We start from the raw sequence: 16985 nt of genomic DNA, 5'->3' as shown, positions 1-16985 counted from the left end.
CATGAAATCTCTTGATAGTAACGTCATGTACCCTCTATCAAACAATTATTTAAATAAAAATATCAAAAAAATAACTTACAACACGATCTTCTTCTTGGATTGAAAGCCTCTTAATTAAACAATATTATTATAAAAGTAAAAGAGTTCTCTCATAGTTCATCTACCAACTCTTTGGAGTGATTTTCTACTCTGAGGTTATACTCGTAAGACCTCTTTTCTTTCTGTAGCAAGCAATTACTTGTTATTTTCTGTGTTATACTTGTAAAAATGCTGTTCTCACTACAAAATCACTAGCATATGCATATAAAGTGAATTGATGTTAAGGAATTGGAGATCTTAATACCAGAGTAGAAGTTGATTCTCCTTTCAGATTTTGCTGAATCCTTTTTCATTATCTGTTGTCCAACAGAATTTGTTTGGTTTTTCAGGTAATTTGTGTAGATAAAGAACTATAGTAAGAGTAGAGTCTAAAAATTATTTTACCTCACTGCCAGGTTTTTATAATTCTGCAATTTTTTTACAGAGGCGTCTGTGACATGTTGGCGACAAATTTCAATAATAAACGGACAGAATACAATCCACTTGTTTTAAAATAACGTAATCAAAACAAGTCAAACTATGTAATTTTTTCTACACTATAAATTATCACACTTGTATCCAGAGCTATAAATAACTGTTTCTTGCTAATCAAAGTCTACACAAGAGGGCTCAGTTCTTTAGAGCACCATTGGCAAGACAAATTATTCTCCTTTAACTATATTATTACAAAACAAGCTGTGAAACTCACTTTAAAAATCGCTCATTATGGTTATTTCACATATAGTCTAACTTATTTTTACTTTCACTTTCACTAATTTTTTTCCTTTCACTAACTTACTTACTGCACCTGCTCGTAATTATAACACGTAACAAAAAATTTAGAAATATCAAGATCTCTAGTTACAGCAATACCACAAAATAACATATAAAACGTTCGAGTAAGATGACGTACGTCACAATATTACAAAAGCCAAGCATAACAATTAAACTGCATATACAACTATGACTCATTCAGAATTACATAACAAAACTTGCTATAACTATCGCCTTTAAAATAATCAACTTTTAACATTCTTGTCATGAACACTAAATAATCATTAAATAAATCGTCACTAAATAAACTAAATAGTAATTCTCATACTGGACAATATTTTACATCCAACACTCACACACGTTCTTTGTTGCTGGCCAGTGTTGAAAAAAAGTTAGGCCACTAAATATTCTTTTCCTCTATGCTGCTTAAGTTTCCCAGAAAACTCGCCTATTGATAAAAGAGTTCACACTTGTTGAGATTCAGTTTATTTCATTATCCAAATAGACAAGTGTGACTTTCCAAGGTTGTTTAAATAAAGTGCATTTAATTAATTATCAAAATGTCACAGATGCTTCATTTACAGTGCTGTGCAAAAATGTTATGACAAAGTGATTTTACGCTATTTTCAAAGAACAATGAAAATAAAGTTACAGGTAAAACATCAAATAGTTTTAATATTTAGTGTGTCCTGTTTTTTGTTTTAATAACTGTAGACAGTCTTTCCAACATTCTTGCAACATATTCAATCTAAGTATATTTTGGATTTTATTCCAAATGTCTCTAATACACTTCCCTAAAATTTCTTTGGAAGTAACTTTTGATTTAACTCTTTGATCTAACAAATTCTAAATCTACTCAACTGGGTCCTGATTGTGGTTTTTCTGGGATATTGCATTATTTATATAACTCCAGCAGCTTTTTTTCTTAGCTGATTTCTGTAAAAGTTGGATGAGTGTTTGGGATCAGTAGAAAAACATCCTCACATTATGACGCTACCTCCATCATGCTTCATGATAAATGCTATGCATTAAAGTAAAATATCTTTCACATTTCTTCCACCGGACGAACAACTTTCGCTTTGAACCAAATATTTAAAACTTTGACTCATCCGCTTATAAACCACTTTTTCGATAACCCGGGAGGCCTGGCATGGCCTAGTGCGTTAAGGCGTGCGCTTCGTAATCTGAGAGTCGCGGGTTCACGCCCGAGTCGTGCCAAACATGCTCGCCCTCCCAGCCGTGGGGGCGTATAATGTTACGGTCAATCCCACTATTCGTTGGTAAAAGAGTAGCCCAAGAGTTGGCGGTGGGTGGTGATGACTAGCTGCCTTCCCTCTAGTCTTACACTGCTAAATTAGGGACGGCTAGCACAGATAGCCCTCGAGTAGCTTTGTGCGAAATTCCAAAAACAACAACAACAACCGATAATCCGGTATTTGTACTTCTTAACAAATTTTAATCTCGTGACAATATTTAAATTTCAACGTAAAGGTTTCAACTGCTACACGGCCAAATATCCCATTCTCGATTAGTCTCATTGATAATGTAGATCTGTAACTTTTTTCCGTTTTTTGGTACATGGACGTTTATTTCATGCTTGAGATCAGTGGCAGTCTTCCTTCTGTCCCGAAGGCTGCTTAAACAAAGATACTTAAAGTAAGTATCATTTAGTTTAAATGTTTTGTTTCTTTCTTTGTTAATTTCAAATTCATCTGTCTCGCGATCTAGGGTGTATTTGACAGTTTCTGTAAATTTTCAAATTTACAGTAATTTGTAGGAGAGTTCAGCCGGTATCAAATAAAGCTTTAATGCAAACTCACTATTCTACTGATAATTCTCTGTGCTTTTTGGCCCATTTGTGGATTAAATTGATTTCTTCTAGAATACACTGCTACCATACGCAAGCTTCTTTCTATACAGTTAAGACACTGCAATAACAATTATTTCGGACTCTAAATTTGATCACTATCTTCAGTTAAGCAGAACACTTGTGACTTGCCGTTGGTACAAGTATATGGAAATTCTAAAGAATAAATATTCTCACTCTTTCTCAATCCATTGCCAACACTAATCAATGAAGCATTACCATAATGTTGAAGCATTACCATAATGTTCCATTACATTCTGTAATGGAATTGAAGAATTTACCTCTTAAAATAGAAATAATCACGAAATATAGTTCCCCCTAGTGACACAACGGTATGTCTGCGGACTCACACCGCTAAAAACCGGGTTTTGATACCCGTGGTGGACAGAACACAGATAGCTCGTTGCGTAGCTTTGTGTTTAATTCTAAACAAACAAAATACAAAACATTGTCATATCCAAGTACTTTTTCGTGGTACTGAAATAAAAATAATTCCACAACAAAAATCTACTTGCCTTGTCAAATTCCCGTTGCCAATACCAATTCTTAGGATCCAATACTTGAAACCATTTTGATCCAGGTATAGCATCCAAATTAGAGAAAATCAATGTCAGATAGCTTCATTGTGACTTCGTTCATCCACAGAGAACCTTATGGGTCTATCCTTTTTTTTCACAATATTAATTATTAATACTCGGTTCTATTACTTCATGTTACTTCATGATTTCTATCTCGGTTTATTTTGCAAGTAGTAGCCGTTTTGGTAACTGACATCTTTATATCAGTCTTGTTTGATATTCTATTTGTTCATTAGAGAAAGCAAGTCACGGAATCTGTGGAATTAAACAGGTGCAACAGTTCTACAGTTTTAGTTATAAAGCTTCTTTAAGAATTTGATATCACACTTTCTATATCTTTTCTTAAAGATTACTGCTTATTGTATTCTTTGATGTTGGGGATAGCTTCATGTCTTTTAGTGTTCCATCTAGGTTTAACTCAAATTTTATGGTTTGTTGTGTTCATGGTTCTAGTAATGACATTTTTACTCTCCAAATTCACGAGCGTTTTTCCAACCATTTATTCATCAGAACATTGAAGTATTTGATTCTACTAATTCAATAGAAGAAAATTTATATCTAGTTTGAGAATTTCACTTTTTTGGTTGTACTATGCTACCCTTTAGTTTTATGCTAGATGTTCAACTTCTGTTGTGCTAACTGTAGTATAATTTTCCCAAAAGAAAACCAAAGACTGCCTGAATGGGTCATCTGTTTTAACCAGTCGTACCACTCAACCCATTACAAAGTATGTTGTGTGCCAATCTGTAAGTAGACAGTAAAATGACGTCATATAAGTGATGCTTAGCATTACAGTATGTGCTTTTCTGACATTAGTAAAACACGCATATGCTGTGAATCATGAATCAGTTGTGCATTTTGTAGGTTACAACACAGCATGATATATGAACTTTAGAAGTAATAAAAAAAATATTTGTTACTCCTTGTTTTATTTTAAATTACTCTTGAAACAGGGATCATGCTGATGTACATCTAGAATATAGGGATTTTCTGGCCATAGAAAGTGAAACTACTAACCTTCGCATCCACTTTTTGCATGGAGTCAGTTGCCCAACCATCATGAGGTATAGAAAAGTTTAATACAGTAGAAGTAACTTCGAACTGTCCTATTGTCCTTTCATATCCACGTGTTATTTGCATCAGTCAAACTTCTCTTTTCATCTTTACAGGCATCTTCTCACCTTTAATTACCAAATCGGTTCTAAGATTGTAACTGTCGAATCAGTACCGATCACCTTACTGCAAGGCTTCTCATTAAGGAAACATTGGAACCATGGATTGTTTTCTCTAACAAATAAACTTATGTCATTTAGGCTAATGGAGTATTTTCAGTTGAAACCTACCCTTTAAGTCTAGCTCTGTCCTTCTTCCAATGTATCGTTATTTTTTTGTTGATCTCTTCCACTGATATATTTCAGCTTTGAGACTCGTAGCATAGATAGTCCATTGTATAGCTTTGTGATTAATTACAAATAAACCAAATCCTTTTTGCTGCCATCCTTTTTTAAGACTTTATATTCTTTAAAAGCTGTTGTCTGCAGTTTTGATGAATATGTTCTTTTAAGTTGCATCTGAAACGTCTATTGTTTCGTAGTTTATTTCTTTCATTATTTGTAATACTTCTCTAACTATTTATTTAGTCATAGACTACAATTGTAGGAGTTGATATTTCAATACTGCTTGATATAATGTTCCTTTGTCACCTCTAGATGTTGCTTTTAGTTGTTTGTCTACAACTTCAATAGATTCTGTATCCATCATAAACTGGAAAGCTTCAGCTATAGATGTACTCCGACTTTGATTCTGCCTAAATCACGCATTCTCGGCAGCTATAACATCTTTAGGTTCATTGCATGCTAATGAATCTGAATAAAATAATTTGGTAATTTTCTTTTTAAGTATTCTACAAGCTTGGCTGTGGTTTCTTCTTTCCTCTGAACCCTGCTTTGTTATTTTCCTGTTGATACTTCCTTCTGACGTATCACTGTAATCCTGTTGAATAAAGCATACACGAATGCTTGATAGTCCTTACAGCTGTCAGCAGGAGCATTATTTGATATCGTTACAGCTGGTCTTTTAAAATGAACAACAAGCTTGTAGTTAAATATTCTACATTTCAGTCTATGGATTCTCAATTGTATTGTGTTGTAGAATTAGTCAAGTAAGTTCTGGGACTTGATCTTTTTAGTGACATGACTGGAGTAATTCAGATAGGTCTTACAGTCACAGATAGGACAGCAGTGGTAGTAAAGATATAGAAAAATAGGTTTTATATTATATTGTTTTAAAGTGGAATTCTTGAAAGATGAAGGAAGATGTAGTTGATCTACACATCAACTGCTACTGGAAGTTTCATTGATGATAATTTGTAATTTATTGATCTTTCTGTTATACTGTGCTTCACACATGAGTTTTTGTACTTCTTCAATTTTATCAGTGCATCCATCAGTTCCTTTTTAATGTATTTCTGTACTTTTTTAATATTGTTGTTGTAAACACAAAATTTAAAGTTTTAATAGCTAACACAATTATTTTAATTGATAGTTCACTGAATCTGTCTACAGTAATTGTGAAAAATTTACTCAAGACATTTTATACATTTATCTAAAATAATAAACTACACTACATGGCCAAATGTATGTGGACACCACTTCTGATTAGTCGATTCGGCTATTTCAGCCACATTTATTGCACACAGTCATGCAATCTCCATAGACAAACATTGGCAGTAGAATGGGTCGTACTAAAGAACTCAGTGACACTGTCATAGGATGCCACCTTTCCGATAAGTCAGTTCGTCACATTTCTGCTCTGCTAGAGCTGCTTCAATCAACTGTAAGTGCTGTTATTGTGAAGTAGAAACACCTAGGAGGAACAACAGCTCAGCCACGAAGCAGTAGGCCATACATTCTCACAAAACGGGACCACCGAGTATTGAAGCATGTAGCGCATAAAAATCGTCTGTCTACAGTTGCAACACTCACTACCGAATTCCAAACTGCCTCTGGAAGCATCGTCAGTACAAGGACTGTTTGTCGGGAGCTTCATGAAATGGGTTTTCATGGCCGAGCCGCCGCACACAAGCCTAAGATCATCACGCACAATGCCAAGCGTCTGCTGGAGTGGTGTAAAAGACATTGCCATTGGACTCTGGAGCAGTGGAAACGCGTTCTCTGTAGTGGTGAATCACGCTTCTATCTGGCAGTCTCACGGACGAATTTGGTTTGACAGTTGTTAGGAGAACACTACCTGCCTGAATGCATAGTGCCAACCGTAAAGTTTTGTGGCGGAGGAATAATTACCTAGAGCTATTTTTTCATGGTTTGAGCTGAGCTCTTTAGTTCGAATGAAGAAAAATTTTAATGCTACAACATACAATGACATTCTAGAGAATTGTGTGCTTTCAACTTTGTGGCAACAGTTTGGGAAGACCCTTTATTGTTTCAGCATGACAATGTCCCCGTGAACAAAATGAGGTCCATAAAACATGATTTGTCAAGGTTAATGTGAAAGAACTTGACTGGCCTGCACAGAGCTCTGACTTCAACCCAATCGACCATTTTGGGGATGAATTGGAACACCGACTGCAAGCCAGGCCTTCTCGCCCGACATCAGTACCCGACCTCACTAATGCTCTTCTGGCTGAATAGGAGCGAATCCCCGCATCCATATTCCAAAATCTAGTGAAAAGCCTTCCCAGAAGAGTGGAGGCTGTTATAACAGCAAAGGGTGGACCAACTCTATATTAATGCCCATGGATTTGGAATGAGATGTTCAACAAGCACATATGGATGTGTTGGTCGAGCGTCTGCATACTTTTGGCTATGTAGTGTAGATAGTATGTCTAGAAAGTTGTAAAACTGGGGCTTCAGTGTAGAATAACTCAAATTTATATTAAAATAGCAAGATTTAAGTGTGTAGGTAAAATACTGAAAATATACAAAGATAAACTATTGTCAGCAAATAAAAATCAAACATAAAATATATAACCCAAAATGGTAGTATGTTTGTTTTTGAATTTCGCACAAGGCTACTCGAGGACTGTCTGTGCTAGCCGTCCTAATTTAGCAGTGTAAGACTAGATGGAAGGCAGCTAGTCATCGCCACCCACCGCCAACTCTTGGGCTACTCTTTTACCAACAAATCGTGGGATTGACTGTAACATTATAACACCACCACGGCTGAAAGGGCAAGCATGTTTGGTGCGACGGGGATTCGAATCCGCTACCCTCAGATTACGAGTCGAACGCCTTAACCCACCTGGCCATGCCGGGCCACTTAATACTGTAAGTATACAAATGTGATAAAGAAATACATCGTTAGAAATTAAGATAAGCAAAATAAGTAGTACCAATTAAATCAATTAAATAATACCAATTAAATCAATTAAATAGTACCAATTAGATTAAACCTTGATGTCAGAAAGAGTAAATTTATAACAAAAACAGAATGAAAGAGGATTTGGTCACAGGAGCACGTCTACTGGGCTCACACTGCTAGAATCCGAGTTTCGATACTCGTAGTGGACAGAGCACAGAAAGTCCATTATGTAGCTTTTAATTTAATTTCCAAAGAAACAAAAGCATAAAATTTATAATGTATTTTTTTAAATAAAAGAAAACTGAACATTCGGATGCAAAACCTATAGTAAACTGGAAAATGTTTCATTTAAAAACACAGGTATACAAAACATTTGCTAAATATATAAATCATTATTTACAAGTACAAATAATATAAAACTTGGAATATAGGAATTCTACACGGGTTTGAAACGCAAGAAGCTTTTCATATGGTCCGAGAGCATTTTGACTTATGGTTACTGTGACAAATGATGTATCTGGAGTTCTGTGAGTTGCGCCTCGTTACTGCCAAGAAATATCATACTTTGGAACCATTGGTGCATTATATGAATAACGGTAGGTTACATCATTTAGTTTGACATGGGTAGTCTAACAGTTGACGGGGTGTGATGCTGTTTACAATTTTGTTTGTTTTTAACAGAAGTTTTTAAGCCAAACAGCGAAACATTAAGTCAGATCTGACGTGCGTCTAAATCTCGTACGAAATGAAACAAGTCATCATGCGATCATATGACGTCATAGAGCTCATTGGTATCAAGTTTGTCTAATTAAACTACAACGAATCTAATCTAACCTAACAACTACCAATTATATCGTCATAAATATAACTGTATTTCATATACATATACTTTGGAACTAAAACAATTGATATTGCATCTAATTGCATCACAGTGTTTCAAATTTGGATAAGTTTCAACTATTACGTTTCATTGCGTTCGAGACTTAGCCGCTAATCCAGATCTGGTTTTGAAAAGACCGTTGGCATCACTATCCAGGGTTAGCCGATGTTTCATACGAAAATTACCAAGCTATCTTGAATCTTCAATGACGTATGCTATCTTGAGATGGTGCCATATCTATCAGCAACCAATGGTGTCACTGTCGCAGTTAACTGAGATTGTATTAACACTTTCACCGCGAGAACTTCCCTTAAACTAAATAAAATCGTCTGGCGTTAGGCAGAATAAAATATTAAAGGGTCCAATACGCGAGAAACATGTTATATTAAAGATATATTTCACTTTTTACTTTTTTGTACGTCGTATTATGATTGAGTTTTGTAGTCTTAGGAAAAAATATTAACATTATAAAATTTCGGAGCCCCAGATAACTATGGCGGAGCAAAACATAGTGTGAAAAAACATGCAATAAAACAAAAAATTTATAAGAAACTCATGGATAATGTGCAGTGATTAAAGAAACGTTCATATCGGTTTTATATTATTACGGTTACGGTAAACAGCTAATGAATTGTGAAAAGGTATCAAAGCGGAGATAAAACAACTAAATTCAAACCTTCCAAACTATTAAATATTCAAGATAAAATATAGTGCAGGTAACAGACTGGTAAAGGAGGTTTCTCTAAAATAATCTATCAGTAGTTTATGTGCTTATCGTAACATGTAAGTTGTCTTTCTCAGTGTTTATAATTATACAGTTGTGGTGATTTTTTTCTCTTGTCTGCAGAAAATCCACAGTTGTGGACAAAATAGTCCACAAACTACAATTCAGAAATCCTTACAGTTATTAACGGTCTACTCTAGCCAAACGTAATTATTACGGACTGGGCAAAGGAGAATATGAAATTCCACGACCACCACGACTTATTTCATTTTGAAACTAAACACCTACCAGGAAGAAAATAAACACTCACACTGACTTGCAGCCGAAAGACTTGAGAAACAACGTATAAACTTGTTGTTGTTGTTGAACTTACAACACACAGTTGACGCTCATTCCAGTATACTTCTCGAAACAGTGTATTTCATTCCAATATACACACCAAACATGCTCGCCCTTTCAGCCGTAAGGGCGTTATTGTGTGACGGTCAGTCCCACTATTCGTTGGTAAAAGAGTAGCCCAAGAGTTGGCGGTGGGTGGTGATGACTAGCTGCCTTTCCTCTAGTCTTACATTGCTAAATTAGGGACGGATAGTGCAGATAGCCCTCGTGCACCTTTGCGAGCGAAATTTAAAAAACAAACCAATATACACCTCATAATTATTTTTATTTTTAGAATTAAACAACTAAACGAAGTAGAGAAAATGCTTTCTATACTCTTACTAAATGGATTTATTTTTCAACTTTTCGGCCTATCGACCCACTGTAGGCATAGAACTGGTTATGGAATCGACTTATCTTTTCAACTGTAAGATGAGTAAGAATACAATATGGTTATTAGAGTAAATCATATGATAAATTTAACTAAACAGAAATAAACAATCGACCTTCTACCAATAAAATAAAAAAGATGATTGGTACATAATAACCTCTAATGATAAATCCATCCATAAGTAATTTTGTATTTCACTGACATGAGCATTATGTGTTTCTAAGGTACATAGACTAAACATAACAAGCTAAATCACTTACATTATGGGTTTGAAGTATACACTAAATCTGACCAGCTCAGTCTCATCTGTAGTTATACACTAAACCTAACCTAAATTACTTATATTATGGGTCTGAAGTATACACTAAATCTGACCAGCTCAATCTATCCAATTATAAATCTGAAATAATATACTAGATCTGACACAAGTAAATCTTTTCTTTTATGGGTGCGAAACTGAACATTAAACCCCACATGTTAAACCGCTTCTGTTATAGATCTGTATTTATAAATCAAACCTGAAAAATATATTTACTCTATTGTATATCTAGGGTTATACACTACACTTGACAAACTAAATCTCTTCTATTATAGATCTAGGGTTATACACTACACTTGACAAACTAAATCTCTTCTATTATAGATCTAGGGTTATACACTACACTTGACAAACTAAATCTCTCCTATCATATATCTAGGGTTATACACTACACTTGACAAACTAAATATCTCCTATCATAGATCTAGGGTTATACACTACACTTGACAAACTAAATCTCTCCTATCATATATCTAGGGTTATTCTCTACACTTGACAAACTAAATCTCTCCTATTATAGATCTAGGGTTATACACTACACTTGACAAACTAAATATCTCCTATCATAGATCTAGGGTTATACACTACACTTGACAAACTAAATCTCTCCTATTATAGATCTAGGGTTATACACTACACTTGACAAACTAAATCTCTTCTATTATAGATCTAGGGTTATACACTACACTTGACAAACTAAATCTCTTCTATTATAGATCTAGGGTTATACACTACACTTGACAAACTAAATCTCTCCTATCATATATCTAGGGTTATACACTACACTTGACAAACTAAATCTCTTCTATTATAGATCTAGGGTTATACACTACACTTGACAAACTAAATCTCTCCTATCATAGATCTAGGGTTATACACTACACTTGACAAACTAAATCTCTCCTATCATAGATCTAGGGTTATACACTACACTTGACAAACTAAATCTCTCCTATCATATATCTAGGGTTATACACTACACTTGACAAACTAAATCTCTCCTATCATAGATCTAGGGTTATACACTACACTTGACAAACTAAATCTCTCCTATCATATATCTAGGGTTATACACTACACTTGACAAACTAAATCTCTCCTATCATATATCTAGGGTTATGCACTACACTTGACAAACTAAATCTCTCCTATCATATATCTAGGGTTATACACTACACTTGACAAACTAAATCTCTTCTATTATAAATCTATGTTTATATACTGAAACTTCTAAGTCTAAACCTCACAAGTTTAATATCTTGTCTCCATTTATACACCAAACTTAACAGACTAAATCTCTTTTACTATAAGTCTGTAGTTACACACTAAATCTGATAAACTAATTTTTTTTATTATGATTTTGTAGGTATTTACTAAACATAACAAGCTAAATCTCTTTTATTATAAATAAGTATATATATATACACTAACTCTAACACAGCTAAATCTGTAGTTATACAATATACCAGAAGAAATAAATCTCTTCTGTTATGTGTCTACAGTTATACAATAAACCCAACAGTGCTATATCTCTCCTATTATAAAGCTAGAGACATACGTTCCACCTGAAACAGCTGAATCTCTTCTATTATAAATTTGTTGTTATATACTAAACCTGACAAACTAAATTTCCTTTGTTATGGGTCATTATTTATACATTAAATCTGACAAACTAAATTTCCTTTGTTATGGGTCATTATTTATACATTAAATCTGACAAACTAAATTTCCTTTGTTATGGGTCATTATTTATACATTAAATCTGACAAACTAAATTTCCTTTGTTATGGGTCATTATTTATACATTAAATCTGACAAACTAAATTTCCTTTGTTATGGGTCATTATTTATACACTAAATCTGACAAACTAAATTTCCTTTGTTATGGATCATTATTTATACATTAAATCTGACAAACTAAATTTCCTTTGTTATGGGTCATTATTTATACACTAAATCTGACAAACTAAATTTCCTTTGTTATGGGTCATTATTTATACATTAAATCTGACAAACTAAATTTCCTTTGTTATGGGTCATTATTTATACATTAAATCTGGCTACTTCTTTTCTATTATGGGTCTGAAAAACTGTTATCAAATTAAACATAATCGGAGGTATTCGATATAGCGAACCGAAATATCGAGACAAACGTCACATATTTGTTGTCCATACGTTTGGCTGCTCTAACTGCTTGGAAATGGCTCCAGGTTCTGCCAGAAATCCCACGACACTGTTGTAGCCAATTGTACGTCATGTTGCTTTGATTGACTGGTTTCTCACTTTCTTCATGATTGAGACATCCAAATGGTTTTGTCTTAGTTTAATTATATCTTTATAACTTTCAATAAGCCTTTGATGATTTTGTACGTATTTTAAAGTTGTATTTGTAATATTCTAATTCAACCACCAAAAAAGGCTATAAAAGTAAAGGAATGTCATTTTAAATAACATTACTATTGTTTATTTACAAAATTACTCGATTCGAATTGTTTCGTTTGTTTTTCTTGCAGCATTATTGTTATTGTTCTCTCAAAAACACTACAAATGATGAACAAAAGTTAAAGTGAAACATAATTTCTGATTTACAGTTTTAGCTTAATAAACTACGGTTATTTACTTTTTCCAGCGTCAATTTCTTTCACACTTGATAAAGAAATTACAAAGTTTAATTAAAATCATCGCATTTAATGTTTTATATCATTTTATCAACCAGTAACACCAATTTAACCAGTGTTTACCTTACAGATTTCAGTTCCGCTCACTGTGGATGTCTTTGTTAAATGCCAGGTAATTAACTTCACCCATCAGTAGTCAAGAAATGTGTTGTGAAAGGAAAACAAACGACTTGAATTTACTAAGATATAGGTTTAATACTATATTGGTTTTTACAGTGATTGTATTACATCAAAACATTACAGATTACCATAAAAAATGTAAACAATCGAAATTAAGTCTTACTTTGTCTACGAACACGAGAAACGCAGGATAAGTAAACTCATTTAGTGACCTCCGTATAAAATTCGCTCTTTGAAAGTAGCTAAGAGTTTATTCTATCTCACTGTTTTCCTAAGCAACTGGGAGCTACTATTACGGACATGAAATTACTTGGCATATCTAGAAAAATCCTTGAAAGAAGTTTAATTTTTAAGCTTAAATAAACACTTTAGCCAAAACCTTCAGTTATGAAGGGCTAAGGTAGATTTAATGAGTTAAACTTTTAACAAGTTGTTCAAGGAACAAACTACGTTTCCACCGGAGAGTCATAGTAATAAACACAATATTGATAAATATTTGTACTTCTATAGAAAAGCAAGCCTTGTTAAGATTAGTCTCAAACAACAAACAATATACTTTTAAATATTAACATAGTTTTTATTTATTTCATCTATTCGAAACATTTGAAATTTCACAATATACAATGAGTTTTTGACACACAAATATGAGTATTTATGGTATTTTAATATGGAATAATCAATACTGTGTAAATTAGACATTGAAGTTTCAATTTTATATATATTACACTTGGAAAATGTGCATATATCTGTGTGCGTGTGTGTATCTTTGTACATATTTGTGAACAGTTCTCAAAAAGTTTCTCCAGCATCTAAATATGTGATGACAGCTCGTTATCCTTATAAAAACTCGATTAATATATTTTAGTATTCATACTTCGTCTAACCCTCTTTCGACATGATTTTATTCAGTAAGTGTATTTCATACAAAATGAATACCGGATCACTTTTCTTCACATTTAAGACACAGTGTTGATTAAACTTAGCAAGTCATTAGTCACAGGTTTAGTTGGCTTACAAGTTTAAATAACTTCTTCAATATTATGAAGAAGTTTCAAGCGATGTTTCCATACCCCATCATTGGCATACCATATCCCATTGCAGGTACACTTGCATATCCAGCCATTGCTACGTCACTATATCCAACCATCCCACCATAGCCCATTGGGGGATCGTTTCTGCAGTACAAAAAGAATGTGATTTAGAACAAACATAAAGTTAGATATATTTCTGAATTATTCTGGATAGCATAGAAGAAATGTTTTATATATAAATCAAATAATAATTATTATAGAGAAAAATAAACTGTCGTGTTTAGTTACTGATAGTTCTAAGTTATTCTACAAAAAAAGCTGACACGCGAAATGCTAATTTGTCCGTAATTCTTTAAATAATACGAAGAAATTTCAATATTTTTATTTCACTTAAGCTTCATGATCTTACTAACTTTATTATGCATTATTTATTTCATCAAAATAAATAAGAGAGATCTTCTTACTGTATAGCCAACGGGATTGGTATTGGTATTGGGACAACGGATAATAAGCTTCTCCTGGGGAGTAAGAATAATAGTTTGAACAGCTTCTTTAGCTTGTTGGCCTCAGTTCCTTGTAACACAACGCTCATAAAAATACACGAAAGCAAGAGAAAAGCTACAACTCCAAACGTCTTCATTGTAAACTAGAAATAAACAGAATGGTAAAAGAAAAAATATTTAAATGTTTCTGCCGTTTAATAAAGTTAGTAAACGTTATTGGAAAATGTTTTGTTGTTTTTTTTAAACAGGCACTAAAATAGAATTGTATTGATTATAGCTATTAATTATAGTTCTCTGAAAGGTCAGCGGTAATTTTGCGGACTCATTATGCTGAAACTGAGGGTTCGATACCATATTGCAAACATCGTACAGAGATTCAATTGGAAAGCTTTCTACTAATTGAAAAAACAACAAGAGTCGTTATTATTACAGAACAATAAATCTGCTCGACGCTTTGGCTTTATTAACTGATGAGAAATTACACTTAACATAAAAACCAACAGATGTCGTTCTCATTTTATCAGGATTAAAATGTATCACCTCAATATTTCCTACCTTGTTCAGAGATGCCACTAAACAGTTCACGCTCTATCAGCGTGCTTTTTAACACCGTTTTTATATACTCTCTGGAACCAGAAGACACAATTAATATATGTATATGACATTCATCGTTAAACCAGAAAAAACCTCATTTCTTTGACGGAATTTATGGTATTTACATTTTATCACCACACTCAGAGCAACTATTTATAGAATGTTCTTGGTTTCTCAGCTACCAAGAGGTAGGTCTTTAACCTTCGTTAATTGAAAGTTAGCGCAGTGCTCCACATAGTGGTCATAAATTATATGTTGCTAGTTTATGAGTACTTATCACCACTGGGTTGCTGGGTTTATTTCCGGGGAGAGTTCTGAGGGCCAGAATTTTTTTTTTTTTGAAATCACTAATAACTGATGAAGTTTAGTGTCAGAAACATAAACATACGTCTTATAGAAAACATTTATAAAAAATAGTTTCAAAAACACTATTTGTGTTAAAATAAGACAGAAATCGATCAAGCCGTACGTTATTAAATAAGCAAATTATCTTAAAGAACGCCCGTTTGTCAGTTATAGACATGATAAAAGAAAAAAACAAAATATTAGTACACGGTATCATCCACAAGTCTACCCCTAATGTGAGCCCGGGTACAGCCTGTTGTCACAGAAATAAATGCTTCACCTACCTACATGTTACCGTCATAACGTCCACATCTAGCCCCAATGGAAAACTTTAAATACAACAGTTATTTACTTGTTTTTCAACAAGCCTGATACACTGCGTGTGCTGTAAAAGATATATAGCATGCTACACATGGGTCGCTTACGTTCTCTTACATAAGATATAATAACTCCAATTATTAATAACTTTGATAACCCTTCACATTTCCTTTGACTTCTAACGTCTGGAGAAAATCGTTTGGTCTTTAGATTGTGTTGTTTTTTTGTTTAGAACAGCAGAACAGTGGCATGATGCGGACTCGCAATGCTAGAAACCGGATTTTGATACTCGCGGCGAGAAGAGATAGTCCGTTCTGCAGATTTACACTTAGCTACCAAAATAATAAACCCTTTGTAAAAATGCATAGTTTTCTTTCCTTTAACACCTGACCCGGCATGGCCAGGTGAGTTAAGGCTTTGGACTCGTAATCTGAGGCTCGCGGGTTCGAATCCCTGTCTCACCACACATGCTTTTCTTTCAGTCGTGTGGGTATTATTATGCTACGATCAATCCCACTATTCGTTTGTAAAAGGGTAGCCCAAGAGTTAACGGTGGGTGGTGATAACTAGCTGCCCTCCCTCTGGTCTTACTTTGCTAAATTAGGGACTGCCACCGCATACAGTCCTCGTGTAGTTTCACGCGAAATTCAAAACAAGAACATACAAGAACAGGCAACACGTGGTTCGAACCATAGAAGAACTCAGAGAAGTAGCATAAATATAGAAATAAATGAAAATAATAATAAGCATAGTTAAATATAAAACCATGTACAAAGTCAATTATTAATATACATTTTATTGTTGTATTCCTTTGAACAATATTACCTGGTGCAAGTTTACGTTGGTTTCCTTGTATCCTATATTCTTCATTTTTATTTTCTTAATTATTCATTTACTACAATTTACTATATTTATACCGAATTATTTTGATTGCTGTTATATATATATATATATATATATATACAGTCAGGTGTATTCTAAACTGGTTAGTTATATTCATCTGACTACTATAGAACACACACACACATATATAAAGTCAAGTACGTTCATCTAATTTTCAGACTCCTGTATATTATTTTAACATTAT

At 33.6% G+C, this 16985-nt stretch overlaps 1 long non-coding RNA gene across 1 annotated transcript; it reads right to left on the bottom strand.

The window, feature by feature from the left end:
- Positions 1-13996: 13996 nt before the first annotated feature.
- Positions 13997-15328, bottom strand: LOC143231422 (uncharacterized). The gene is made up of 3 exons (XR_013016911.1): positions 15197-15328; positions 14603-14784; positions 13997-14282 (listed from the first exon to the last, which is right to left on the bottom strand). It is a non-coding gene; the product is annotated as an uncharacterized LOC143231422 (long non-coding RNA).
- Between the last annotated feature and the right edge of the window lie 1657 nt (positions 15329-16985).

Source organism: Tachypleus tridentatus, chromosome 11 (genome assembly GCF_004210375.1).
Source record: "Tachypleus tridentatus isolate NWPU-2018 chromosome 11, ASM421037v1, whole genome shotgun sequence".
Classification (NCBI taxonomy): Eukaryota; Metazoa; Arthropoda; class Merostomata; order Xiphosura; family Limulidae; genus Tachypleus; species Tachypleus tridentatus.
The sequence above is the reverse complement of the archived record's forward strand: the minus strand, read 5'-3'. Positions and strand labels throughout refer to the sequence as shown.